General features: G+C 45.5%; 1 pseudogene; it reads left to right on the forward strand.

The window, feature by feature from the left end:
• Window positions 1–2,076: 2,076 nt before the first annotated feature.
• On the forward strand, window positions 2,077–7,792 carry LOC136313597 (speedy protein E4-like; annotated as a pseudogene).
• Window positions 7,793–11,161: the final 3,369 nt, after the last annotated feature.

Below are 11,161 nucleotides of genomic sequence, written 5' to 3' on the forward strand. Positions count from 1 at the left end.
CCCAATAGGTCACTCTCTCCCACCTCACAATGCCCCTTCCTGTGTGCAAGCCAACCACAGAAATAAAGGCAAGGAATTTTTTTACACACAACTTTTGGCATTTTTCTGTTACTACAATACAGTGTACAACAGTACAATCTATTTATGTCATTTTCTTTTTTTATGTGACTTAGTTGTGTTTTTATGTTCTAGATTACGTTTTTATAACTCTGTTAGGATAGGTTAAGTGACGTAGGCTACGGTGTGTTTCCGCTTACACAACATTCGGGTTACGTCATTGTTGTAGAAACAGAACTGTGTTGTAACATGAGGACCCCCTGGACTGTTTTCTGAATAAACTGATCTGACTTTACTCATGCTTGGTACAGCAAGATTGAAAACATGTGATCAAAATTAAAAAATAAAAGTTTGGGTATGTCCTGAACTGAATATCTCATCAAAATTCACACAGAGAATTAAAAACAAGACTCAGAGCCAAGAGGTAGAAATAACCCAACTGTCCATCAGCTGATCCTTGGGTAACAAAATGCACCCTATATAATGGATATTATGCAGCTTTAAAAATGAAAGAAATTCTGACACATGATACAACATGGAGAAACTTTAAGGATATCGTGCTGATGAGTGAGCCAGAAATAAATGGACAAATACAATATCATTTCACTTATATAGGGGCTGTCATAGGGGCAGAAAGTACAATGGTGGCTGCCAGGGGCTGGGGGAGAGGGTGGGGAGTTAGTAGTTAATAGAGGCAGACTCAGTTTGGGAAGATAAAATGTTCCAGAGATGGACGGTGGTGACTGTAGCACAACAATGTGAATGTGAATGTGCTCAGTGCCACTGACTTTACCCTTAAGTGTGTTTTAAATCCTAGATTTTTTTTATATTATTTTACCACAATAAGTGAAAATCCAAGGAAAAAAGGAAGGAAAGAAGGAAGGGAGGGAGGGAGGAAGGGAGGGAAGGATGGAGAAAGAGAGGGAGGAAAGAAGGAAAAGATTCAATACCCAGGTGACTAGCGATGGTATAAGACAGGCAGGCAGGCAGTTCAGAAGAACTGTCCCTGATCCTGCAGGACACCGAGCTGGTTGGTTAGTGTCTTTTCTGCATCTGCACTCCGCACCGTCACAGAGAGCATCATGTTCTGTCTTGCAGGTTTTCCACTCATTCTTTTTGTGAGTGTGACATTTTATTCACAGGATACATGAGTGGTAGTGAAACTTCTGGGTCAAGAAGAAAACACACAGGCTGAACACTGATATGAAGACTGGAGGTGTTTTTTCCTTTTTTCTACACTGAGGATGGGGCTTTGGGTGGTCCATAGAATCCTCCAAATTGTAGACACCATCCAAAGTATGTGAGCAAACGTACTGTTTTCTAGGATTTTAGGTTCTCAAGATGTCTCTTGGACTAAAATTTGCCTGAGGGTAAAAGATGCGTGCCCTCCACCCCCGTTACAGAACCCTGTACATTGTGTCTGCAACCATCAAGCTTGCCAAATGAATTGTTTTAAAGTAATTTTTTAATTTGGAAAGTCCTAGGATCTATTTTTACATACTGATCTCAATTTCATAAGGCTTTGGAATGTTTGTTTTCCCTAAATGTCCCTATCCCCTCCCTCTTCCACCAGACTGTGCTCTGGAATAGGAATGGGAAAGGAAGAGCCCAACATATTTCCAGCTCAGAATGGAGAGAAAGCAGCATCCCCGGGGGAGGGGTAAGAACTGATGCTGACACAGGAGGATAGTTTTGGAAGCTGGTCAGAGGTTGTGGGGTCAGTAGTAGGATATCGTGTTTGCCCCCAAGCTCCAGAACAAGTGCACACACAGCAGTGATGTGTGTTTGCATCCTTCAAACTGGTTGCCCGGTTAGAATGACATCAGAGGCCTCCGACCTTCCTGATTGGAAGGACCAGATTCCATGGTCCGTGGCAGCAGAGATGTGCCAACAGCATCTTACTGGAGGTTTTCTCCATTCTAAGCTATGGATCAGTTGGGAGAATGGTGTGTTCACATAAAACCCAGCAGAGTGTAAACATAACAGTCTAGGATTTCCAAAAGGAAAGAGGGAGCAACCATGGCCAGTTTTGAACCAAGTTTCCAGTCTGAGAGCCAGAACCCCCAGCCTAGATCCTCAGGGTACCCCCTGGAGGTGAGAGTGGGTGAAGTTGTGCCAGGACAGTCAGGTGGGGAAACGGGACAGAAAGGATTGGAGGGCTGACCAGTGAGGAGGAAGGGAGCCTGTTAGGGAGTGTGTGTGAAAGAAAGGAGAGATTCAGAAAACCAGGGGTAAGAGGAGATTGCAGGAGCTGGGGACAAGGATATCACCTTGAAGGAAAAGCCTGGGAAGCAAGGAAGGAGGGTTAGGAGATGAGAGCCCAGCATGAGAGATGGGAAGGGAGGAGACAGTGGAGAGTTCCTTTGATTCCCCCCACAATGAGGAAATGATCTCTAACAAGGGAGAGTTTGAGGACAGAGACGTAGAACAATGGCAGGATGAATGGGAGGGGGCAAGTGGACTCCACCGAAGGGGAAAGATGGAGAGACGGCTGGGGAGAAGGCCAGTTGTCTGTGACACTGGAAAGGATGGACAGGTTTGATCACTGGGGGTGGGGAGAGAAATAGGTGGGATGCAGTGGGGATGGGTTTAGTGGACCAGTAGCTGAATTCCAAAGGCAAAGACTTTATATTGTAGCCTGGTTTCTTTCCTCAGCCCCCCGTATAGATTCCAGCCCCCAGCCTCAGTCAGCTGACAGAAAGAGGAAGAGGGAGGGGTCAGCAGAGGAGGAGAGAGAGGAGTCTGCCCCTGGGGCTCAGGACGTCTGGGTCGTGGACACTCTGTGTGGGCTCAAGATGAAGCTGAAGAGGCACAGGCGGTCTTCAGTGCTACCCGAGCACCATAAGGCCTTCACCAGGCTGCTCGGTAGGAGGGGACCCTGGAGAGCACCCTCCAATCTATCCTTTAAAAACATATTCATGTAACTACTCTTTTCCAATAGAAAAGGATTGCTCTGCTAGTTGGTAAGCTCTCTATCCTAGGAGAACTCTGTATTGATCAATCATCAGGAACATTTACAAATGATACAGGGTTGAGCTAGACTGGAAAAGGGTCTGCACTTGGGATCAGAAAGCTCGGTTTCAATTGTACCTCTGAGACTGGCCTTGAGAATCTAAATACGTTCATCTTATGAAGGATGAAAAGGCCATTTTCCCAGCCTGATGTGACTGTCAATTGAGACAATGGCTGAGTGCTGTGGCATCAGCATGGGTACATTCATGCACGATGAGGGAGCACCTCACTCAGTCACCCCAGACTGGGTAAATGGGGGTGGTGGTCACCACTACTCCCTGGCTCAGGGCACAATCTCCTCTGTCCCCCTTCATATTGGCCTCCCCCTCGGTCACAATCCTGAAACTTCCCCAAGCGGGACATGGTTCCCTCTTTGCCTAAAACACTCCCATGACAACCCTGTTTTGGTCAAACATAAGCCCTCTTTTCATAGAGGATCCTGTCATTAAAAAATTCCTGGCCTGGGACAAAAATCTGATGATCTCTGACAAGGTAGGGTGTATCCCTGTTCTACCATCTGTCCTCGGGCACAGAGAGCCTTCCGGGCCCAGAGTTCTCTCTCTGACCTGATGCCTTGTCACCACTTCCCCTCAGGGACCAAGGGGGTTCTTACAGTGTGGATGGGGGGCCCTGCCGCTAGCCTGGCTCCTCTGGGATCTGGGCCCAAGGCTTGCCTCCATGGTTGTCAGCACATCAGGTCTCCTCGCAGCTCTTGGGAACTCCCCTTTGCTCCAGGTTATCAAAGACCCTCCAGATGTCGGCGGTCCTAACACCTGCCCTGAACCCTCAGCACTTGCCATCCTGGGAGCATCAGCCTCTCCCTTATCCCACTGCACTTCCTCTTTCACGGTGTGAGCCCTCTTTTATGTATGTATTTCCCTCTTTCCCTCAGTATCTGCTGTCCATGGTGGTAGCTTATTTCAGCCACACGGGCCTCCACTCCTGGCAGTACCAGCAAATTCATTTCTTCCTGGCCCTGTGAGTATTATGCTTAATCCCATCAGTCAATATTCAAACCCTAGGAGTATGGAGGGAGGGGAGTGGGTCTCTGACTTTCATCTTTTTTAAACCTATTTGTATTGTTCACTCTGTGTACAAAACCAGTAGGATTGTAGTAAAAAACTGTAATGTTTTTTTATTGTATTCTTTGCAGAAGCCAGCATCCCAAATGTCAGGTAAAAGACTGAACAAAGCAGGCCCTGGACTGATAGCTCGGTTGGTCAGAACATTGTCTGGAATGGCAGAGGTTGCTGGTTCGATCCCCAGTCAGGGCACATACAGGAATAGATATATGTTCTTTCTCTCTCTGTCTCCCACTCTCTCTCTTCCTTCCTCTCTATTATGAACATTTTTAAAAAGGTTAAAGAAAGCAAAAGAAACCATAAAAGCCTTGTAAAGAAATGACACCACCCTGCCCCCAAGCAAATAGGCTTCAGATTCACCATTTCCAGTTCCTCTCTCTCTCCCTCTCTCTCTCCCCTCATCCCTCAGTCCCTCCTCCAATAACAATACCAAATGTCTTCCTCCTCAATTCAGACCTCCATTAAATAGCACATTTCTATGTATGGTAAAATGCTCCCAAGGCAAGTTTCTTAGGAAGTTTCTTACAGTCTCTCTGAATATCCTTGCAAACCACAGGATAACCAATTCAACCCACTGGCTCCCCCCTCTCCCAGCAATTCCATTGACTAACTCTGTTCTACATTAAGGCAAGATCTTCAGTTTAAATTTTGTTCTATCTGGAATCTCCATCAAACTTGCCTACCACACCAATATTCCATTCTTTGTTTCAAGGCTCTTCCAAACACCCTTCCCTGTGTTTTTATAGAGTATTTTCTGTCTAGGTATTTTTACATATCTGTATCTGAATAAAAGACCTATTCTTAAAATCAATTCATACACCAAAATTTTTGGATACCATCTCGGTCTTGCTACCCTGCATTCCAGTAGCACTCTAATTAAAATTTCATGACAATGTGCTATTTTGAATTTGTTATTTCTAATGTCCTCACCTCTCCTTTCCCAATCCCATTAGACTAGACCCCTGTTGAAGGCAGCACTTGTCAATAGATCAATGGCTTCTTAAAATATTCAGTACAATTCTTTTCATTTTGTAGATGCTTAAGTTATATTGAGTCTGTGAGGTTATCAGGTTTGCACTTGTTATGAGACAAAGCATTCATTCATTCATTCATTCTATGAAAACTTATAAACTGCATCTCAGTGCCAAGGAATTGAGGGCAAGAATAGAATTCAAGCAGTGTTGTTCAGTTAATGCACCATCACAGCAAGTCCTGTATGAGTTTGGTAGGAAAGCGGTGAATACAGTAAGGACCAGTCAGGGCCGCCCACGGGAGCAGCACAGGTACTTGCACTATGGGGAGACTGGTGCGTGCGCACACAGCAGGTTAAAGGAAAGGGGCCGGCTTCCCTGTAGGATTTTATGCTCATCATCCAGGTATGAGAGGTGTCCTTCAGGTCCCTGCTCAGCAGTGGCTTCTTGAAGACTGGGTGGCACCCTGTGACACTGGATAGGGCTCCTGGAGGTCCTGTCATTCCTGGGCAGCTGGTCTCGGCCAAGGGTCTTTCCTATCCTGTTCCTGACTGGCTACCAGATGTCTGTCCTTAGCTACCTGGCTCTGGACATGGAGGAGAATTATCACGCCCCTAAGCAGGACACCCTTCCCTTCCTCTATGGGGAGCTCTACTGCCCCCAGAACCTCTCATTCCACAAACTGTGATTCCAGTTCTTCCGCTCCATGGGCTGGAGGCGTGGGTCTCCCGGGAAGAATGTGAGGAGGTAGGTGGCTGTGGGGACTTGGCAGAGGCGGCCACATTGGAGACAGAAGGGATCCTGGGGATCAGCTTTGGGATTTGAGGCTGAGACAGAATTAGGGGCTGGACAAGGGGTGAGATGGGGTCCACCTGGAGAATCATCATCTTCTCAGGGGGTTGTTTCTCTTTCCAGATCCAGGCTTTGGATCCAGAGCTCTGGGTGTGGGGGCGCGATCGCACCCTCATTTCGGAGGCCTCTGAGACTAAGGTGGGTCTGAAGGAAGGTGGTCTATGTGCTCACTGGTACAGAAGGAATAATTTGTTGTCTACTTAGGAAATCCCAGCAATCCAATTGGTGGACCCTCGCCCATCGCCCCGACCCCCTCTCCCTTCCACACACTGTGAAGTGAACCTGCCTGGCACACAGCCAGGCTCTGACTGGCTCCAGGACACAGGCTGATCATCACACACACGCAGCTTGGTGGCATGTGTGGGTGTCAGATCTCATGATTGGGGTGAAATCATTTGAATCAAATTAACAGGGTCCATATATTAGCTTTCTTGAAATGCTGAGTTTGTGAAAAGTGTAGAAGTTTCCCATTTTTTTCATCTCTTATGTTTTGACTTTCTGTTGCGAATTCACTCGGGCCTTACATCCCTGAGGAAACCCAACAGTAGGAACTTACCGGCAGCAATAAAACAGTCTCTATATCCAAAAATATGACACACATCATGACTGCCTATATTCTCCTTCAAATATACCCTCAAACAAATGGCTATGGCCATGTCATCGGTACGTTCTTCATCTCCCCTGGCCCACCTAGCTCTCCTCCTGCACAATTACACATTTCACCCTGAAAGTTTACAGTCAAGGAAGTTTGTCACAAAGAGGAAAGTTTGAGAAGTACTAGCTCCAGCATGGCTTGGTACGATTGTCACATTCGACTGATGGGTTTGGGCACAAGGTTAAGCAAAGATTTCATTTAAATCTTGGGAACTAGCTATCTTAGGCCATTCTGGCTGCTGAGACAAAATTGCACACACTGGGGGACTTATAACCAGCACACATTTATTTCTCACAGTTCTGGAGGCTGCAAGTCTGAGATCAGGTGCCAGCACAGTTGGGCTCTGCTGAGGACCGTCATCTGTGCTGCAGATGGCCACCTTCCCGCCGTGTCCTTACACACTGGAAGGGACGGGGCACCTACATGGGGTCTCTCAGGCGGGCAATAATCTCATTCATGAACGCTACACCCAATGACCTTACCACACGCCCCCACCTCTTAAATATTATCACTTTAGGGGTTATGAATTATGGGGATCACAGACACTCAGATCAAAGCACTAGCCAAGGTTAGACAAGGTAGTCTGGTTCAACGTACGATCCAGGGATAGGATTAGGGATCAGGCATTGGTCTCGTGGTTTGTGATGTAGATGTGTCAGTGATGTCTGTAGTGTGGTTACATGTTCAGATTTTAAGTAGTACAGAAGGACCAGGTGTGAGTGAGCTAAAGCAGCACTTTTGCATAGTGTTACTCCCTGAACAGAACCACCTAAAGTCCTTGCTATAAAGCCGATTATTGACTATATTCAGTAATTTTTGGACTCTGGTCCAAAATCAAGGTTCAACTGATTCAAGGTTCAAGGTTTCAATCACCCTTGAAAACAATGGTTCAAGAGTGGGTTTGAGAATGGAGGATTAGAGATAAACTCGGGTTTACAGGTTAGCCTAAACCCTGATTAGAATTGACTGAGAATTTAAATAGACTTTCTATCTGGAGAGTTGCCTTTTTGAAATGTGACATCCATCTCTTTCTCCTCTTCTAGATCGCTCAGTCCAGGGGAGGTTCAAGTTTTCAGCACGATGACCGTCCGGATGCTAATGGCAAACATGAGGATGGGAAAGAGGAGCCTCCTGTGAAGATAATCGAGCAGAACTTAGAATAATCTCCAACGGCTGAAGAGTTAATACGTCCTGCTCTTGTAGAAGGACTATAGGAAAACAGGGTTATATTAAGTTCCTTCCCTTCCTAAGGCACCACCTCAAATTTCAGATTGTTGAATTAAAATCACCCCTGTGAAATAAGTTGCAGGTCCCATATTTTATACACTTGGTGGTGATAGTCTAGAGCCATCTGCAGGTAAAATGCAGGGGCTCAGAATCAGAGGGAAATGCTTTAAAAGGATAAAATTAGAAACATAAGGTTCTGAATAACTTAATGTATGCCATAAGTTTTACTGCTTTATTTTGAAAATGTTGCCCCTAGCATTATTATATTTATTCTCATATTTAATATTTATATATTTATGTTAAATAGTGTATAACATAGTTTTGAAAATATGCAGTATCTACAGTTTTTTGATGAGTATTATGGCTGTTATCATATGGAAATATAATTTTGTTTACAATTTCAGCATAGATTTCTGTGGTTTTCTTCATTTTAATTACATAACATCAATTATCTTACAGTTACGTGGGTAATTCCATCATAGTCTTGTAAATGTACATATGTATATTTTGGTATTTATTACTACATTTAGAGGATGCAGTTGTAATTTTTTAACTTGCCTGGATGATATGTTTGTGTCTTACTTTAGATCATTAAAGTAGACAGTGCAATGCGTCTCTTGAGGAAACAATAAAGATGAAATTCTCACCTTCATGATGTGTGTGGTTGTATCAGACAGATTACCTGTTCACTGTTAATTGCCATGTCACCTAGTGGGTTGTGATTACTCAACCAACTTTCTTTTTTTCCACTTCTTTTCCAAGGGAGAGGAGGGAAGACAGAAAGACAGACTCCCACACGCCCCTGACCAGTATCCACCTAACAACCCCCATGTGGGTTGCTCTGCCCATCTTGGGTCACATAGCAACCAAGCTATTGTTAGTTCCTGAGGTAGAGGCCCAATGGGGCCATCCTCAGCCTGTGGGACATATGCATTTGACCCCATCGAGCCATGGCTTCAGAAGAGGGGAAACAGAGAGAGAGAGAGAGAGAGAGAGAGAGAGAGAGAGGGAGAGAAGGGGGAATGAGGGGGTGGAAAAGCAGATGATCACTACTGCTGTGTGCCCTGACCGTGAACACCCACAGGCCAGGTTGATGCTCTACCATTCAGCCAACTGGCCAGGCCTTCATCCAAATTTCTTAACTCTGAGTATCCTGACTTAATTTCCATGTTGGTAGAAAGCACAACAGACATTGGAGCATATCCTCAGCGAGAGTCTGAAAGCAGAAAAGCAGGGGATGCTATTGAGGAAGGAGACTGGGAAGAGCAGGAAGAAGGAAGACATCACACGGATACCGAGACAGGAATGTGAAACCAAAATAAAGGACAGGGGACTTGTCAAGACATGCTTTCCTGGAAAAGGGCTGTGACCAGCGGAACCTCAGGCACAAGAGAACACACAGTGTTCACTACTTTATCCCCAACGGGACTCCTTTCACAACCTCCAATTGCAGTTGAATGTGGTTCAAGGCAAATCTGGAGCCTGTGGTAAAGTAAGAAGCACGGAGAAGAAATGAGGGGACTGTAGAGATTTCTGGGGGAAGAAGAGAAGGGAAGAAGAGCTAAAGCTGTTAAATGAGATGGGCCTGGAGAAGGAGGAGCCCATCATGTGGACACTGGGTTATGGAGGAAAGCGTCCTGGGAACTGGGATCACTGGGTGTGCGGGACGCTCCCAAGTAGCCAGCTTCCGTGCCCGAGGTCTGGGCCTCCCTCACAGCACACATGTGTGTTTCTTTCACCAGAGACGCTCAGCTGAGCTTGGATAACCTGAGTTTTCCCTGAAATTTCAATATCTATTCACAATCCTTTCAATCTCTGGCCATGTGGTTCAACTCAATCTCCTGGCCCGTCTTCCCTCAGACACTGGGCTGTACTCCCTGACCTGTAACCACAGGGTTGGTCCTTCACCTGACTGGTCCCCACCCTGAGTTGGCTCCTTAACATAAACCCAGGTGGGCCCAAGGGGCCAGGCATCGGCTGCAGACATTTCTATCACTCAGGAAATTCTGAGGATTAGGGACTTCCTCCCAGGAATCAGGGACAAGGACCAGCAAGAGTGTTCAGTATACAACACACTGAGCATGGCTGGGAGCTCTGTCAGTTCTCCGGTGGTCAGAGACAATAAACTGGTGTGGGTGTAGAGACACTTTCACCCAAAGCTGTGCAGGGGAGACAGGAGAAGCTGAAGACGTGAGGAATTAAATAATGGGGTGCTCCCAGGCCATGCAATAGCTCAGGCGATGCACAAACTTAGGACATGGGGGGAGCTAGAGGAACTGAGCGAAGAGGAGTCACAGAAAAAACATGTCTGTGTGTCCACTCTGGGTTTCTCTTTTCCCAACAAAGGGGAAGAACGGTATTCCAGTCTATACTCTATGATGTTATCGCAGGACTCTATTTACTAATATTTTAATTAAATGTGTCCCTTTTAAGTGAGCAGGATACACCCCTTTCCCTTGTTTATCAGAGTTGTCTGTGGTCACTGATTCTAAGCCTTAAGCTCTCAAGGTCACGAAGGGAAATGGATGACGGGAAACCTAGTGCAGCAGCGACGTTACAGAGGCTCCTTTAAATTACAGGGAAATTGGAGTGCTGGGTGTGAGCGGCGAGTCCCCTCCGCACAGCTGTCTGAGAAAAAGAAATATGGAGGTTCTTCATACAATCCTGTAACTGTTCTGTAAATGTGAAGGGTTTTTTCAAAATGAAATGCTGAATAAAAGAGAATACTATCTAATACATAGGGAATGTTTCAAAAAGATTCAGAAACTAATGCAAAGTGATTCAAACATGAACCCACTTAAACATCAAAAGAGTAACAACTTCAGTACACCAAAATACTGAAAATTCACTTAAACCAATAAGCTCATAACAATAACACAATGAAACACACTCAAAATCCTGCCACTCAGGAGCCTGTTCAATATTTTAAAAAGTGGTCTATTTTGGATGACCCCAGGACCAAGTAGAGGGGAGATGCTTTCCTCTGGAAAAGGATTCCAGCTAGTAAGTGAGGAAGAAATGGTAAAGACGCATAGCACCATCTCTTCTCCCCTAATGAATCTGTGGATCAAGGCAAAGAACATCAATCAACAGATGCTAACATCACAAAGCAAAACCAGGAACAAGACGGGCTTCCAGAAGGAAGAAGACACATGTCATGGACACCACTCTTGCCAAAATAACTGACCCTTAAGCTGAGTAAATTTACCATCTAACTTACCAACTTTACAAGGCATACGAGGAATTAAAAAAAAATAGAGTTAAAACAGATGGCAGAGCAATCAACACAGTCCTGACTGTGGGAA

Source organism: Saccopteryx bilineata, chromosome 9 (assembly GCF_036850765.1).
Source record: "Saccopteryx bilineata isolate mSacBil1 chromosome 9, mSacBil1_pri_phased_curated, whole genome shotgun sequence".
NCBI lineage: Eukaryota > Metazoa > Chordata > Mammalia > Chiroptera > Emballonuridae > Saccopteryx > Saccopteryx bilineata.